The sequence below is a fragment of the Mus caroli genome, chromosome 16 (genome assembly GCF_900094665.2).
Source record: "Mus caroli chromosome 16, CAROLI_EIJ_v1.1, whole genome shotgun sequence".
Taxonomy (NCBI): Eukaryota; Metazoa; Chordata; class Mammalia; order Rodentia; family Muridae; genus Mus; species Mus caroli.
In genome coordinates, this window is record NC_034585.1 from 91,063,483 (window position 1) to 91,082,164 (window position 18,682).

The window sequence follows — 18,682 nt, forward strand, 5'->3', positions numbered from 1 at the left end:
GAGAGAGAGAGAGAGAGAGAGAGAGAGAGAGAGAGAGAGAGAGAGAAAGAGAGAGAAAGAGAAACTGCTACCTCTGAGGCATCAGGGAGTGTTGGCAAAAGAGCTCATTTTAAACCCAAGACCCTTTTTTGATTAAATGTATATAGAATATACAAGCTGGTGGCTTGCATATTTTTCTTTTAAAAAGCGACTGTAATCTCTTCCACAAGAAGATTTGGGGTTATACAGTGCTATCCTCTTCAACTAGATGCCCAGCCAAGTCTGTTTTCATTTCCTCTCACTTGATACTTAATTACGGTGAAAGATCTGTTATCTTCTTTGTATTTTATTTAAAAAAAAATGTTTGACAGATGGGTGATCTTTTTTTGGAAGTCTAGAGTAGAATTAACAACTTCAGAAATCAAATGTCTCCTCGCAGCTCCACTCTCCTCTATGGACAGCTTTGGATCCAAACAACAGGCAGAAGGGCAAGGTGGTGCAGCACCCAGGCACAGGACTTGGGAGAGAGCCAAGAGCTTGGGGGAGGAGGAGGGTGGATCTGGGCTGGGAGATGGGAGTCTCCTGGCAACCCGGGGAACAGAAGCCACAGTGACAGCCATTGGTTGCCTCATGGTGTAAATGCTGAGAGCAGTGCCAAGCACTCCCACACGTGTCCCCTTCTGTGAGCCTCTCCATACCCTGGGCAGTCGGTGACAGAGGAGGAAACTGAGGCACAGGGAAGTGGACCAACCGATTCAAGACCACCAGCTAGATCTGGGGCTAGCCTTGTCACACTGAAGTAGTTGATACCTGGTGCCTGGTTCTGTCCAAATAAATGAGTGTGGGGCTCTGGAACAGCTGGAAAGGGTGGGGTAGAAGGAGGTAGAGAATCCAGGGAAAGCAAGCAGGGCTCTGAAGACCAAGGGCATTGAGGACAAGGTCTCTTTTCCTTTACATGTTGGGGGAGGGGCTCCCCTCTAGGTTCGCTAATCTTTCAGAAGCGCAAGGTTTATGGACACCTCACCTTGCTTGCAGGAAGAAGGGATGGCTGTGTGGACAGCTTTTCCCATTCAGAACTCAACAGATTCTCATCAAGAAGGGGCCTAGAAACTGCAGGCCCTGCAGACTGACCTCACAACAGGGACCCTCTCCTGTGTCCAGTCAGCGACCTGAGACAGTGCCCTATCCCTCATTCCATGCTGAGGCTCATGTATAGAGAAGTCCTCCAGTGCCTCCTTGGTCACCCAGCTGAGCAGATGACTGTGTGGGTCTCCAGGGAAGAGTCTTGTCCCAGAGTTCAACCCACAGTTAGGGTCACAACTTCCTTTCTGTTGACCCTGTAACTAGGGCAGCCTCAAACTCCCTACAATGCTCCAGCTGTCCATGACTTAGTATCACAATCAGAGTGTGAATTCCTTAAACCCTGTGGGTAAAAGTCCTTAAGGTGCAGACCCTGGGTCTGTGTCCGCAGTCCTACACCCCAACTTCCCCTTGCACCAGGTTTGTCTTTTTCATTCCCACCGCTGCCCCTGAGCTCCCCCTGCTGGCTCATTTCCAAGTCGCTAGACCGCTGGTATTCTTTGGAGAAAAGAAATTTCTCCTTTGATTAAAACTTAAATCTGCTTTCAACATTTAATAAAAGGGACAAACAGCCAAGGAACTGGGGAGGGCACCAAGTCCTGAAGGGTTTCTTTAGTTGAATGAACTACAAATGGCTTCCAGTGTTAATAACTCCCAGGCAGAATTGGAGGCACACTGTCATTAATGTGCTTGTATGAGTAGTTGCTGGTCAAAGCAGAGACATTGATTTCCCTCTGTCTGTCAGGGTGCTTGGGGGCTGGAACAGGTGTGTGTGTGTGTGTGTGTGTGTGTGTGTGTGTGTGTATTGAATGTCTCCTTCTGTAGCCCTCAGGGCTCACTGTAGCTGCAGAAACTCCAGAGATCCTTGAGTTGATACAAACTTGGGCTGAGCAGAGAAGACCCTGAAAGGTTAAAGGTCCCTGGGGTAAGATCTGCACTTTTGGGATTTTTGGCTTTGAAGGTGAAGGGAGAACAGTAAACTGATCCTGAAGCTGGCTTTAAACTGGACAACTTAGTGTTAACCATTATTTATTTAATTATGTATTATTATTATTATTATTATTATTGTTTGGCAGGGGAATGACATGTGGTCAAATAGAACAGTTTAAGTATAGTGTTTGGTTGGAAATAAAGTCCAAATTTAGGGCCTTGTGAGAGTGGTGCACCCAATTTTCACATCTGTGTTACAGTATGTCAGATATGCTTGGAGTAATCTAGAAGATGAATTGGGATCAAAATGTAGGCTTAAGTCTAGTAACCACATTTGAAGTTCTCCCAGCAAGGCCCAAGGTTACAAAGTGCCACACCCAAGGAAGAAGAGAATTCCTGGGAGCAAGTCTGCCCTGGGTCCTCACCTGGGTGGGGGGTTGCTTCTAAGGGACTTTTCAAAAAAAAAAAAAAACCCAACTCAGGAGAGCTACGAATGAGATTTTAACAGAGAATGGATTTAAAGCATGACATGACCTACCGCCGTGTTTGGGAAGTACATGGGAAGGCAATCCCACTATGTAATATATCTGGCAAAAGCTGTGACTTAAACATGAGACCCTAAGCCTTCTCAGAGCTCTGTCCTGGGCTCTCTGCTTGCTTTGATTTATGTGAGATAAGTTAACCTAGGGTCAGGGCTGAGAATCTTTGGTCCATGTAGACACTGGCCTCAGTGAAAAGACTATGCCAGGTGAAAAAAATGGTTGAGATGAGATCAAAGACATTCAAGGGCAGATGTGCACACACATATATGTATCCCAGGCACCAAAACAGATCTATTGCCTCTCACCTGAAGACAGTTGTCTTGGAGTAAAGAAGAAAGCTGGGACTGACCAAGAAGTGGGAGTGGGTGGGTAGGGGACCAGGGTGGCTGGAGGGTATAGGGGACTTTCGGGATAGTATTTGAAATGTAAATGAAGAAAATATCTAATAAAATTTTTTAAAATTAAAAAAAAATTAAAAATCATACAACAGTGGTTTGGGGGCATCACACAGTGTGTTCTCCTGGGATCTCAGTGGAGAGTCAGAAAGATGACAGGAACTAAGGTGAGAATCATTGCTGTAGTGGGCTTTTAGGACCCCAGTGCCAAGGTGAGTTGGAGCCGGTGCTCTGTGTGCATGATTGGGTCTGTGGAAGAACCGTGTAGCTGAGATGGTGGTTAAGCATAGATTCTGTGAGTTATAGGCAAATATGGTGTTTTCAGTAGAAGGCCAAGTGGCAATTTGATTTCTTATGTAATTCTAACCTCATTTAGGGGAGCACATGAACTAGTAAAATGGAAAGATCTAGTGAGATCCACTTAGAAAAAATGTTATTACCATGCCTTACTTGTACAAAGAAATAGATTTCGCACCGTCATTTTCAAATGTGGACTTGGCTCATGTTAAACCACATACTGGTGGGCATTATTCTCTCCTCTAACAAGGAATATGAAGACTTGCCGGGTTGTGATGACAACTTAGGTTCCAAGGTTAAACACGAAAGCATGCTTTCGGGCCTGGTAATCATAATGGATTGTCATAAAACTCACTTTCCCAGCCTGCATCTCATTAACTAAACTCAGGATTAAAGCAAGCACCCAATTTCTCTCTCTCTCTCTCTTCTCTCTCTCTTCTAAGATTGAATGAAGGCGAAGTGCAGTATTTTTTTTTCTAGACAGAAAAGCTAAATAAATGACTCACCACTGATTTTATTAAAGGTTTAGTGGAAGTGGCGTGATCAACATGAAAAGAAGATCTGAGCTTGTATCAGGCAAGTCTCCCGAGTCTGGAATGGACACAGTCCCTGCCTTAGCGTTTAGATTAATTTCTTCCTTCAGTGCCCCGAGAGGTCTTGTTACAGTGAAATTTGCTTGTGCTTCCTCGGTGCTCAGTCCTCAGAGTGTAGGAGCCATTTAAATATACAGGCACAATTACCAGCTTCAGGCTCAGAGTCTCCTACTAATTTCAAATGACTTTCTGCAAGAAGTTTACAGGCTGTGGGCGCATAGGTTTGTATTCCATACGAGGGCTGGCTCCCTAAATCCAGCTAGAGCCAGCATGCTGGTAACACCCTCTAGATACACACATTGTAGACTGAAGCACCCTTCCTGGCCCATCAACCTGCTGACGAGGAAAGGCTAAGCTCCTGGGGTGGAGCCTGGTTTGTGTCCAGCAACTAAATGAATTAGTGGCATTCCAGTGCAGATGATCAGCTGCAATGACTGACATTCCAGAGCTCTGGTCTCCGGGCTTTCTATTGCTATAGGATGTGTGAACAGGGGACAGAATATGCATTCTGTTCTTTGCTCCTGGTCTAAAACCCCGTGTCTGCTTCTCAGATATTTGTAAGTGGGAAATGGGGGTATGGTACAGCCAGGCACACAGAACATACGCTCCCACAGAAGCAAATGAAAAGGAGAAAAGGCGGGGTAATCTTCAAGAAGGAGAACACTGAGCATTTGGGAAATGCTAGGAAAAGCACAAGAGCCGAGAGGGGGTTTGACGTGGACCCCTCTGTTCCCTCTGTTCACATCCTCTGAGACTGGCTCACTTCAGAATGGTTGTATGAAATCTAGACAGAAAGGACACAGACAGGCAGAGCCCAGGCCAGCTGGAAATCAGCTCTGCTGTATTGACACAGGGAAGTCGTTTGGCTGTGTGAGCGGAGAAAGTCTAGGCAGATCTTTCATAGTAGGGCTTCTGGCATGGAGACAGGCAGCCAAGATGTAAATCACAGCATATTGTTGGAGGAAAAATATGTCTAAACAGACGGAAAGCAGGTTGTAGATGTAAATATTTTAATCAACACTTGAAATTGACTATCAATAATTATCATATTGTTAAGACAATGAAAACAGGTATTTAAAACCTTTGACTGGTTTACTTATTATTTCCTTATGAGTAATATTATGTGTGTGTGTGTGTTTTCACATGTGTGGGGGTGCATGTATTTGTATGTGCCTGTACTGTGTGTGCGTGTGGTGGAGGCCAGAGGACAACTTCTGGTGGTGCTCTTTAGTTGTCCAGCTTCTAAGAATGGCCTGGAGCATATACCTTGGCTATGCTGGCAGGGCAGTAAGCCCCAGGCATCTGGCTGCCTCTACCTCCTAGTGATTAGATTTCAGGCACCTACTGTCATGCCTGGCTTTTTACGTGAGTGCCTGGGATTTGAACTCAGGTTCTCAAGCTTGCTTGCAATGTATTTTGCTGACTGAGTCATCTCCTCAGCCTCCACATTTGGCCGCTTTAGGTGACAAAATGCATTTGGATGTTTAAATATTTTAAATATTTAAAGACTGTATTAATGTATGGAAGGTGACCAACCCAAATTTATTTTCCTTGGGATGTCCTTGCCATACCCACAGCCCTGAGATAGACTCCCCTGCCCTGATGACCTCAGCCTTGTACTCTGGCTATGCTGTTTCCAGTCTTCAAAATGAAGTGAGGTGCATACACACATTTACCTTCAATGGAGTATAAATATAAGAAAGTTTGTACTACAAACAAAACTAGCCCGCCACACTCCTGGGTGACCCAAACCCGTAAATCTCACAGCCGTTTTCAGGGCTATTTTATATGACTAATTCAGCCTAAGTGACAGGTTAGGCATTAATCTGCCCGTTACTGTTTGTGCCTCACAAATAGTTCTGAGTCTGTGTTGTCAGGATCTCAAGGCATGACTTGTCATTCAGAGAGGGAAAGCACTTGCCCAGATTTATGGCTTTGCTGGTGGGGACATCAATCACCCACTAAACTCCCCGCATTTTCTGTTTTGTTCTTAACATGCCATCTTCTAAACAAAACAGAGACAAATTAGAATCACAGGGCATGGAAGCCAGCTCCCATGCACAACAGGACCCCCGCACAGAGATCTGGTTGGGGAACAGGGTGGATTGTTCATACCACACAAACAAAGCCATTTTCACAGTGTAAAGTCCTGAGATTCGGTCCATGGGAGCACTTCTCTCCACATGGTTTCTGCCTTCTCTTTCAGACAGCCTTGGCTTTGACAAGGGTGAGGTGTCAGACACACCGCAACCATTCAGCCATTCATCTGTTTCTCACCATCCAGTAACTGGGCTTGTGTTTGAGCTAACGTGAAAAGAAAGCTCCCCCCGATACTAAAATCCAAACCTGTTTACTGGCTGGTTTTGTGTCAACTTGACACAGGCTGGAGTTATCACAGAGAAAGGAGCTTCAGTTGGGGAAGGGCCTCCATGAGATCCAGCTGTGGGGCATTTTTTGCATTGGTGATCAAGGTGGGGGGGGCATTGTGGGTGGTGCCACCCTTGGACGAGTAGTCTTGGGTTCTATAAGAAAGCAAGCTGAACAAGCCAGGGGAAGCAAGCAAGTATGTAACATCCCTCCATGGCCTCTGCATCAGCTCCTGCTTCCTGACCTGCTTGAGTTCCAGTCCTGACTTTCTTTGCTAATGAACAGCAGTGTGGAATGTAAGCTGAATAAACCCTTTCCTTTATAACTTGCTTCTTGGTCATGATGTTTGTGCAGGAATAGAAACCCTGACTAAGACACTTGTCTTAGAGGGGTGTGACCAAAGAACAGTCATATAACCCTCAAATGCTTAGCAAAGCATTCTTTGACAACGGGTTTAACCAGATGGAATATTAGAGACCCCAAGGTCCTGTGGACATTTATTTTTACATAATTACTGGAAATGACAATGCACACGAACATTTGACTAAATAAAATATGAATAAAGATATTATAAGAAAACATATCTTCCCCTTTCTTAAGATCTTTTTCAAAAGCTGATACACAAGTCTGTCATGTGACTAGATTCCAATATGGAAAAGTGGATTGGGCTTGGTGCATAGGTCAGTTGGTAGAATGCTTAATAGCATACACCAAGCTTAGCAAAGACACATAAATGGGACGTGGTGGTGCATGTCTGTACTGCCAGCCCCAGATAGACAGATGGAGTCAGAAGGATCACGAGTTGAAGGTCATCTCTCCTTACATAGCAAGTTTGAGGCCAGCAAACAGAACATTAAGGAATTACACCTACTCTAACAAGGAAGTTGTCTACATGTGTAATATTCTTATTAGGTAATACCATTTCATTTGAGGTTGTTTCCTTGAGTCTGGCAGAGTGGCTAATTGTGCGTGGGGTTTTCTTGTTCTGATTGTACATGCAGAGACATTCCCAAGTCCATGAACTAGTCACACTCTGAGCCTGAGCATGGCCTTTTCCAGGGCTGGTGTTTGCACTGCTGAGGGGTGAGGCACGGAAACCTGCACACATCCACCCAGGACAAGAGCACAGAGGCTTCCTGATCTTTTCTCACATTTTAAAGGGCTGCAGGTGGAGCAGAAACACCTCAGAGTTGTCATGACGGGTGGTTTGGTACCATGCTGTCCCTGTGTCTGAGGACACAGTTGCTATCACCACTGTCTCCCCCCCCCCCCCCATTTCCCTGACTTTCCACACTTGGCTGTCATTGGCCTAACAATGATGTTCTTATCACCACAGCTCTGGTTTTCTCAGGCCGATTGGAGATCCTGACAGGACAATAAAGTAATGTCCACAGGATCTGGGGTCTCTAATATTCCATCTGGTTAAACCCGTTGTTGAAGAATGTTAAACGTGTATGCGTCCTAAGGTTTGTTTCTTTCCGCACCTTGCTTCTGTGCTGAGACAGTTTAGCTGTGCTGCAGCATATGTGTACTAAAAGCCAGTTACCTGCTGTAGGGAGGTGCAATTAATTAAAGACAGCTTGTGCAATCTGTGTCCTCTTCACAGAGCGAGAGGCATCTGATGTGGCGTAGTAATACTTTCAAGGCACGCCACTAGGAAGGACATCAAGGTAATTTCCAGTTACGAGAGTCTCACGACAGCCCCAGAATGGGAAAAGTCCACATCGGTCCTGATTTTAGCTATTTATGAAATGTGATCTCTAATGGTTCTCACCATAAGCAGGTACAAACATAAACCCTCAGTTCTCTTTACTTTGATGGTGACTCACCTTACAACCCAGAGGTATTCATACAGTGGTCTTTATCCATGATGCCCCCAGAGTTGGCTGTGTACTACTGGTACAGTTGGACATGGTAGCTCTGCTCCTGTGGGCTTCAGGTCAATTTAAAAGCTAATGATACAGGGTGAGACTACAGCTATACCTAGGAGTCAAAGACTTGACTGATGTGAATAGCACAGTCTCCTTAATGTGCTCATTTTAAGTTTTCATTTGCTACCCATCTAATCTGTCATCCATCCGTCTGTCTGTCTATCTATCTATCTATCTATCTATCATCATCATCATCTGTATTTATCTATCATCTATGATTCATCTATATTAACCTATATATCTTTATGTTTGTCTGTCTATCTTCTGTCCATTCATCCATCAACCTTCAAGGCAGGACTTTTCAGTATCAGTTGCCTCAGACTCCTGGGGACAAATGACCCTTCTGCTGCAGCCTTCCAAGTACCTAGGACTTACTGACACTTTTTACTGGCTTGAAAGCAATCATTTTTCATTAGGGAACTGAGTGACCTGAATTTAATCTTGTTGAAAAATCCCAGTGCTCTTGAGCAAAAACCAGGCTTGTTTTCTCTTCCACGTTTCTCATCCTATTAAATTTCTCATTTTCTGTCATATTCTGGAAGCTACCCACTACCTTTTATACCAGTCTCACTTCCACTTAAGTCTCTGCAAGAAATAACTGGAAATAACATAGTCCTAGCTATTTTTCATAGTCTTCAGCAGAAAAAAAATATCCCCACAGAAGAACGGACAAAGGCAACCTTTCTTCCCATGTCTCTAGATGGCTTCCCAGGGTTCATTTTCTTTCTTTTTTTTTTTTTTTTGAGGGTTTTTTTTTTCCTTTTTATTGGATATTTTCTTTATTTACATTTCAAATGTTATCCCCCTTCCTGGGGGTGGTGGGGACAGGGTTCATTTTCTAATCTGATTCCCTCAATCCCATGTCCCAATCATATGTTATCATTCGTATCCCATGGAATAGTTTGTGGAGACCCTGGGCAAAATTTATTTTGGTCTTGTTGAGTTTTCTTGACTATAGACCAACCACTTTCATACCTCACCAAGCTCCCAGGGCTCTGAGTAAGAAAAGATGTTCTAAATCCCAGAGAATAAAGCTGTTGCACATATCATTAACAGCTACGCGTTTGATAAGTCATATTACTTCCTGTCCTCTATGAGTGTGGCATTATAAGGGACCGTGGCTTCTACTCCTTTAAATCCCTAGCACACAGCATTGACCTCCCACAGGTGGACATCTATTTACCTGTCAGATGCTGCTGAGGAGATATGGTCCCTGCTGCTCAGAGTGTTGGTGGTAGAGACAGAGCCATGTAAGACTAATTCTACTATGGCTTCCACACTGAGTGCAGTGTCAGGGAAGTAGTAGGTAATTTATCACTGTGCAGGGCTGTGAAGAAGAGGAGAGACAAGGTTCAGTTGAGCCTACCGAAGGAGTGAGGACTCAGTTCCTGTTAAAGATCACAATAGCCGTTAGTAGATCTTAAAGGAGGACCATTTTAGAGGAAATTGAAAGTTATCAATAGTTGTGTTGAGTGATTGGTACACACCCCCTGTCATGCCATACTTAGTTTTAAGCTCCCTATTTTAGTGTCTGTCCCTGTTGCCGAGATACAGAGCTCTGACAGAAACAACTTAAGGGAGAAAGGGTTCATCACTGGCTTTTGCCTCTTTATGGATTGTTCTTTTCTCCCACCCCACATCCCCATACCTTGGATTAAAATGAAGACATATCCTTATAATATTTCTGTGTTCGTTAAAGAAACTAAACTCCAGAATTGTGACTATAAGAGTTTATCTGTTAGATACAGTCCACCACAATTCAGAAGTCATAGTAAAGGAAGCTCAAAGGAACTGGTGATACCACATCTATAGGTAAGAAAGAAAAGGTGGGGTGGGGGTGGGAGATCACTTTCTTTTTACATAATCCAGGACTCCTTTTCTAGGGAATGGCCTCACCTGTTGTTGGAGATGGGTCTTCCCAGATCAATTAACGTAGTAAAATGTCCTTCCATAGGCACATGCTGAGAGATTCTAGACAGTTAAGATGGTCCATCACAGGCTCACTGTCAAGAGTGTCCTAAATACGTGGAGCACACTGACGTTCTTACTAGCAATATTGGGGCTCCACTGATTTCCATGTCACTTAAGAAACTTGAAGAGGGAAAAATTTCCCGTGAGACATTGGAAATAGGTCACAAGAGCAAAGTCAATGGTATTTTTCTTGGAATTTTACACATTGCTTATTTTGTAAAGTTTACACATTCTAATTGTGAGAAATCTGGTGAATTTAGACTCATCTGCACTTTATCTTCCAGGAGCGCTAGTGTTGATTCAGAATGGCATATGGTTGCATTCTTTGAGTTTTAGGGCCCCAGGTGGCTTCCTGACCATCATTAGTACTCTCTTCTTTTTAGAGTTTGTCCTCGGATGGACTCAGCTTCTATATATAACTCATTTCCCACATCTGCATTAGCCCTGTGAAAATCTCAGGCCAACAGAAGACTCTCTCATTTTTTTTTTTCCTGGCGGTGTTCTTTACATTAGAAATGTAGGCTATTTTTCTTCTTTTTGAAATAAATTTCTTAAAATAGATGTAGCATTTTTTCAAACACCTCTGCGGAATACCTCCTTCTAGTCCATAGCTACTCCCCCACCCCCACCCCACACACGTACATTGGGGTTTAATCTCTCCCATCTACCTAACTGGCCTGTTTCATTCCGGGGGCAACCTTTTTATAAATTCCCATGTCATCGTCTTTCTGCTGAGCTCTCGCTGTGAGTCAGTTCTGGGAGAGATTCAGGCAACATTTCTCTACAGTTGAATTCTGGCTGAAGACTTTGGATTTGCACACGATAGCCTAACCTGACTTTGGAGCTGTGAGAGTAGACTGGGGTAGGGGTGGGGCACCCTAGCTCTGGCTTGCTGGGTCCCTTCAGAATCACAGTGGGGATGGGAGACATGGGCTATCTATGGGCGTGTCCAGCAGGGCCAACAGAAAAGAGACTGTTTAAAACATCAATTGTTAAGCCTCCTGATGTTACCCCTTCTTTCTCTCCCGTGGTTCTTTTGAGGTGTTGTAGGAACATCTAGAGAGCCTGATCTAAAAGGGCTGGGATCAGAGTAGTAACAATTGTAACAATTGTTAAAAAAAAAGCACTTGTTACACTTTTGTTACACTTGTTAACATTTTCAAGAATGTTGCCAGCTGATAGCAGAACATTAGGATCTGAATGAAAAAGGAAACAGAAAGCAAAGAGGAGGACATGTTGCTCCTAGGGATGCTGGAAGACAAGGTTTACGGTAGAGCATAGCTAGAGGAAGGAATGTCTGGGAGAGTCCAGAGAGGGCATGACCAGACTGAGCTGGGCCAAGATGCAGCAGCCAGGATGTCAAAGGTACAGAAGGACAGGTAACCAAAGTGGCTGGATTATAGGGAAGAACCTCTAGGGAAAGGGCAGCCCAGCCCTGGGCTGTAGAGTTTAGGGTGAGAGGGCTAGTTACGCCGGTCATACCCTTTAGCAAGTAGGGACTGAGGGATGCTGGGAGAACTTGGAGGCCAGGTTTACTTTGTTAAATAGGCACTCAGCCTTCTGTCCCAGGTTTGACATTTAAGACTCAATTTGGGGTCCTTTTTAGGGTGTACCTGACACAGTTGCCTAAGTCACTTTACCCACGGATAGCCCTGGGTACACACAGAAGTCTTGGTGGGTTTTTTGATGAACGCAAAACCAAAACAAACAAAAATTAAAAAGGAAAGAAGCTGCACTAATGAAATGTGACCCTGTCACACTAACTGTGTAAGGGCCTTAGGCACACGTGTGTGCATATGCATGAGCATGTGTGTGCATGTGTGTGTGTGTGCATATGCATGAGCATGTGTGTGCACGTGTATGTGTGCATATGCACGAGCGTGTGTGTGCATGTGTGTGTGTACATGAACATGTGTGCGTGAGCATGAGAGTGTGAATGTGGTCTGTTATTTCCATGTGAACTGGAAGACTCTGACATGACCCGTGTATGATCCAACAAGGGGGCAGGCAGGGTCTTTCTCCCCAGTCTGGAGAAACCTCTGGGCTGACTCTGAGGAACCTAGTATGTGTGGCTCAAAGAGGACACTCATTTGTTCAGGGGTTACTTGTCTGACCCTGAGAATTGTTTGAACAAACAACGACATTGTGAAATTGATTTAAAAGACTGTGTGTGCATGCATGCCTGTGTGTATGTGTGTGCGTGAATGTGTGTGCTCATGTGCATGGGTGCATGTGAAGGCTAGAAGACAACCTTGGGTATCATATTCACGAATGCTGTTCACTTCCTGTGAAACAGGGTCTCTCATTAAACCTGAAACCCATCAATTAGGCTAATCCGGTTAGCCAGTGAGCTCCAGGAATCCTCCTTTCTCTACCTCCCCCGCAGCAGGGTTATAAATACACCATCACACCTGGCTTCTTCATGAGGGGTCCAGGGATCTGAACTCATGTCCCCATGCTTGCATCCCAAGCATTTTACCAACTGACACATCTTTACAGCTTTTGACCTGTCCTCTAATCTGTCTTAATTTTTAAGTCTTGAACTGTGGATAGCTAATTTAGGACAAAACATTTTCTTTTCTTTCAAAAGTATACAACCTCAGTCTTCTACCATTTTGTGAAGCTATTTTCATTTAAGTGGGAAAAAAAAATCTGGAAATTTTTTTAATACCAAAAAAGAAAGTCTCCTGCTTCGGAGGCTTGGCATACCCTTCTGAGAGAAGCACATTTCGCACCACATGGTGCCAAGTAAGTGTCTGCATTCTGACAGAGATCAGGAGGCTTTGGAGTTCATGTGGGAGTGATGAGGTTCATCAACCATGTGGCCTGCAGGTCATGGCTCACCAAGGGCTTTCTCCACAGTCTCAGAGCCCTGCTCACACAAGTGCATGACAAAGGCCCACAGTTCTGGTACCATACTGACTCTGCCCACAGATGTTTCACCACCAGGTTCTAAGATAAGCTCATGGAATACACTTAGCCCATCTTGTTTCCTAAAACATCCCAGATGCCATCGCATGTGGGACTGTGTGTGACTTCAGCAATTCCCATGCAGTTGCTTTGTTGTTAAAATAAGGAGGGGCAAAGATGGCCCCCAGTCTGCATGCAGGCAGAATGACTTATCTGTATCAGAGGAGGTAGAAAGGTATCCTCCAAGTCAGGACCTTCACCTTCCAAGTCAAGGCTTCCCCTTCTAAAGAGACAAGGTTAAGGGTCAAATGCTGGACTTCCAAGCTGCTCTGCTTAAATTCCATCACCCCACTTGGCAATAGCATCTTTGGGTGTAATTCCAAACTGCTTCCCAGTTCAAGCTTTGCATCTGTTAGCTGTGACCTCCCTCCCTGTTATACATTCCTCAGGACCATTCCCCTGGCAGTGCTGAGCTGATGCTCTGGCGAAGGGGAAAACATAGTCGTTGGCATTTGAGGACACAATGTCCGGTAGAAGAATTGAAAATGTGTTTGGTTGTCAGACTAAGGAGAACGATTCCCTTACTCAGCCTTACCTGTGGGTTCTCCTGGGTAGCAATGGATTTGGCTTGCGTCCTTTCTTTTCTCATATTCCTGTTTGTTCACCTGAGGAAGAAGTTGAGTGTAGCAGTTGGTCCTGTTGGCTCGGCCACAGGAGGGTTGATATAGCCGTGTGTGAAGCTGGCAGCAACCCGGTTGATGGGCACTCAGGGACTGGCAGGGAAAGATTTTCCCAGTTGTGTGGACATTTTCATTCAGAAATTACAGTGGCTGGTTTTGGCTCTCAACTCGATGACATTATAGTCAGTATGGAAACAGAACTCTAGGCACACCCAGAAGGGGATTTCTGGGTTAACTAAGGCAGGGAGACTCACTGTCAGTGATGGTGGCACCCTCCTATGGGCTGGTGAAACCCATGAACAAAAAAAGAGAAAGTGAGCTGAGCTCCAGTGTTTATCCCTCTCTGTGTCCTGGCTGCTGCTGCAGCTTCCTCACCCCTCAGCCACCATACCTCTGACACCTTGATGGACTGTGAGCCCATACCCTCAAACTGTGCGCCCTAAAACTGTGAGCCAAAAATAAATTTCTTCCTTCTGGTTAGCAACAGGAAGGGTAACTAATGCACTGGCCTCTGCTTGTTCTCTGTCCTTTGAGTGCATGGGGCCCAGCACTTTAAAGGGCATGCATATTATGGGATGGATGGCAAAAGAAGAGAACGATGATGCTTCTATTGACAGCAAAGTGAAGATGCATTTCTTCCTCTGTGGCCACTTTCTGGAATCTCAGTTGACCCCATGTGAGTTTTTGGCTCCTTTGGTCTTCGGAATGTAAAAGGATGGAAGGAAATCACGCCTGTTCAGGAGGGACAGGTGGGCGTGATGCTTGTGTTGAGCACCTATCTGTGTTTCACTTAGTCCTTGAAAACTGGCTCTGCCTGTTAGCTTTCCCCCCTCATAACCTTTACAAGGAATCCTCAAAGGAGCCAGCTGTAGTTGTACCTCATTCCTGCCTTTATGCTGATAGTTGTCTATCCTCTTTCTTACTCCTGCCCTCTGTCTGGTCAGCCATGACTTCTTGGAGTAGGGAGAGAAAGCTAATCTAGTCTGTCCTCTCCTCTGTGGGTGTCGGGTGGCTTCTGAACGTTGTTCAATGATACATTTGTAAACTTCTGCATATCTGTGCCTCTGTCTCCTTTGTCAAGCACAGAAACTGTTGTGACAAGCATCCCAGGGACCTCTGTCATGAGAGTGATCTAAGGAAATGACTCAAAAGCAGGCAATCAATGGGAGAAGTGGGTGGGAGGGGTAGGGTTTCTTTGGATGCAGAAAGTGTGATATTACACAACTTTGGGGTTTTCAAGGAGAGCCAAGGGTGGATTAATTTGACAGTTCATATGGCCTTCCTCCAACCTCAGACTTGAGTCTTGAGTCTGAGTTGAATCAGACACATGTAACGGGACCTTTAAATTCTTCCAGTTTTCCACATTAACTGTATTCTGGCCATCAGTTTGTTTCCCTCCTGCCTTGCCCCTTTCTAGAAAAAAAATACAATCTGTAAATTGCACCAAGATCACAAATTGTATCTGTGGCAGATTCAAGGGTCCAGGAAAACTTGGTTAGGATCAACCACTGAGTGACAATGTTCTGTCTTTGGAGTCTGACAGTAGCCATGGGGACATGCTGGATTTCATGCTTTTTAATTCTCCTTGAAGAATTCTTGTTGACTAGATAAGAAAACCGCTTTGCTAAGGCAAACACTTAGCGTCATTCAGCTATGCATGGTCACTCTTAGTCTTCCAGTGGCCGAGTCAAATGTGCCTCCTCTTGTGACTGTAAATATAAGGCGATACGTATAGGATAGGCTGGAAACAGTCCTACTTCTGCAAAAGCTTGCCCTTAACATTCCTAGGCTGTGCGGCTCCTTTTAGAGAGTGATTCCTGCGAGCTGAGCACTCAGTTCTCACGGCTTACTAGAAGAGAGCTGCCTTTTGTCCCCATTGTGTAGACAGACAGACTGTGGCCTGGTCAAGTTCATTGTCCTTGAAGGGTCACAACTCTGAGAGTGGCTGGGTCACACTGGGCTGTCTATGACCTCATTTTTGTTTTAACAGTTTTGTGTTTCTGTGTTCATTTGTATTTTTAAAGCCAGGCCTTCAAAGGAGTGATTCATATACGGTAGCATCGACCCCTTTGCCTTGTGTGTCCATTGTGTTTTGTGTTTTGGCAATGTGTCTGCAGAGCTGTCACTGAGGTACTGACTGTTGCATCTCCCTAAAAATCCCTTTGTGTGCTTTGGGGCGTTCCCTTCCCTGTTCTTTAGGTCCGGTACCTTCATCCTTCACTAATGATCCCTGGGTGAAGTGGGCTCCAGTGTGGACCCAGAGAAGCCTATAACATCACAGAATAGACAACCTCGGGGGCCTGGGAATGATTCAATATTATGCACCTATTTTTGCCTGTTTAGATTCCTAAAACTATTAATGTCTTAGAGCCTAGGGATGGCATGTTTTCTGTATATTCACACTTTGTATGAATTTGTTAATCAGGCACAGTTAAGAGAGTAATCGAGGCCAGCCTGGTCTACAGAGTGAGTTCCAGAACAGCCAGGGCTATAAAGAGAAATCCTGTCAAAAAAACCAAAAAACCAAAAAAAAAAAAAAAAAGTAATGCTGAATAATGGGAAAGATCAATTATATTAATATATTTTAATCAATATTGACTGAGTAAATGTGTACTCTCCATCTCTGTCTCTCTCAGCCTGTGTGTCTCTCTATATGTCTGCTTCTCTGTCTGTGTGTATGTCTCTTTCTCTGTCTCCGTCTGTCTCTGTGTCTCTCTCTCTCTATGTTTCTGCTTCTCCCTGTGTCTCTGTCTGTTTCTTTGTCTTGCATCTCTTTGTTTCTGTCTGTGTCTCTCTATATCTCTGCTTCTCTCTCTGTGTGTATATCTCTGTCTCTCTGTCTTTCTGTCTCACTCTGTCTCTGTGTGTATCTCTATGTCTCTGCTTCTCTCTGTGTGTAAGTCTCTATTTCTCTTTCTCTTTCTCTCTCTGTCTCGGAGTCTTTGTCTTGTATCTCTTTGTGTGTATGTCTTCCTGTCTCACCATATTCCTCACTCTCTGCCTCTTGTCTCTTCATCTCTCTCTGGTTTTGTCTCTCTCCATGTCTCTGTGTCTCTGCTCTTCTCTGTGTGGATGTCTCTCTCTCCCTCTGTCTCTCTGTCTGTGTGTCTCATTGGACTAACTAATGATTTCAGACCTCAGTTGACTGGGGTTGGGGAAGGAGGTGACTGAATCCTCACAAAGTAAACTTCAGGGAAGGGACTGTGCCTGAATGGTTTCCAAACGGTGATTTATAAACGACCTGTGAAAGTCAAGCCAGGCACAGTGCCACACACAGTAATCCCAGTACTCAGGGAGCAGAGACAAGAAGATGAGGAGTTCAAGGCCAGCTGTGACTATAAAGGAAGTTTGAGGCTAACCTGGGCTACTTCAGACCCTGTCTGAACCCCTCCCAGGCAAAAGGAATAATGGAAGTATTGGAAGTGTGGTGAATGTCAAAAGCATGGCTACACTCACTGCAAATGACCATCCAAGTCAGGACAGAGGGTTTATTCTCTTTGTTGATGGATTCTCTTGCTTTACTTAATTCTAGCCATCAGCTCATCTTCCTGCCTTAGCCTCTTGAGTAGTGGGATCATAGGTTCATGCTGCCATGCCTGGCTTCCCCCTTTATATCAAACCTCATTGTCCCCCCCTTCTCCAGAGATCTGTGTAGCTACATTTTGCAGCTATCTGGAGAAACATATGACACCTTAGAGCAGGCATGGAATGAGACTTGGGACTGGAACTGGTCTTGGCTCTATGTGGGTTATGTCCTCTCTATATAGACCTTGTGAGGCCTTCACCCTAAAAAGCTCACATTCTGAGGTGCACAGCATTGAATACACATTGCTGCAGAAATTATGGTGAACTTCATGGAACACGGAAGACCACCCCGATTCTTCTATGCCGTCTTTTTTGCAGTGAAGATACTGGTGATACACTCACCACTGAGAATCTTCGTCAGGCTAAGCTGAATAAACAAAGCCAGGTGGCTTTATGGGCACAGAGAAGATATGTGGGCATGGAAGCTTGGGGCTATACACTCCAAATGAGCATGGCAGCATGGTCCAGACTCTTCACTGGTCAGATCTGTGCAATTGGAGAGTTCCACCCAGAGACCACCGATTTGTATCTGCTCTTTTAGATTGCAATGCACACCCGTGGCAAAATTATATCGGCATGGCATGCAGCTACTTCAATATAATGGAGACGATATGTGTGCCCACAAACAAAAGATACAATAAAATATCCTGAGATATCCATGGAACTTCACTGTGGTTATGCTTAGTTGGGTTGTGAGTGAGATTTTCGCTTTCTTCCTTGACCACGAAACCCAGGAAGTTCTAGATGACCATTTCCACTTTTGCACATAGAAAACAGAAGATAGGCAGAATGAGAGATTTTTGGGGTGCAGGTGGTAAAAGAACTAGTTTTTTTGAAAGTGTGTGTAGCTCTGAAAGCGCTAAGTAAAGAAAAAAAACCCACAAACTGTGAGGCAGAGTGTACAAGGAACTCCATTGTGATAACTCAGGAGCCCCTGCAAATGAGAGTCTCTTTGAAGGTGTTTGCTGGGAACTACAGGTGTGACATTTAATTCCCTTACACAAAGGTCAGGTGCAGGTGCTTGGAATAGCATTGGTATTTCAGGCAAATTTCAGCCTTCTCTCAGAGTTGAGAATCAGGACACAGAAAGAACAGCAAAGGTGAGCATGCCTACCTCATCTTTCTTTTTAAAACCATTTTTATTTTATTTTTTTTAAAAAAAACCTTTCCAGCTAAAGGTTTTTTTTTGACATTAATTTCTACTCCTTTAGGGATTAAATTAGCAGAGCTCTTTAATGCTCAATTTTTGGAATGTTACTTGAGGAATTATGACTTAAAAATATCAGCGGCAAGAAATTAAAGCTATTCTCTCCTCATCATAAAATGTGGGCATAAAAGTCTCTCCTGTTCTTCACACAAACTCAGGGACTTTGATGGGAAAGGTGCCTCTAATGGCATGCTTTTGATGTTCCTGAGAAGCCA

The 18,682-nt window shown here is 44.4% G+C and overlaps 1 protein-coding gene across 1 annotated transcript in view; it reads left to right on the top strand.

Moving 5' to 3' along the window:
* Pcp4 (Purkinje cell protein 4) overlaps positions 1–18,682 on the top strand; it is a 58,682-nt gene that overhangs the window by 780 nt on the left and 39,220 nt on the right. The gene's annotated exons all lie outside the window — the stretch shown is intronic.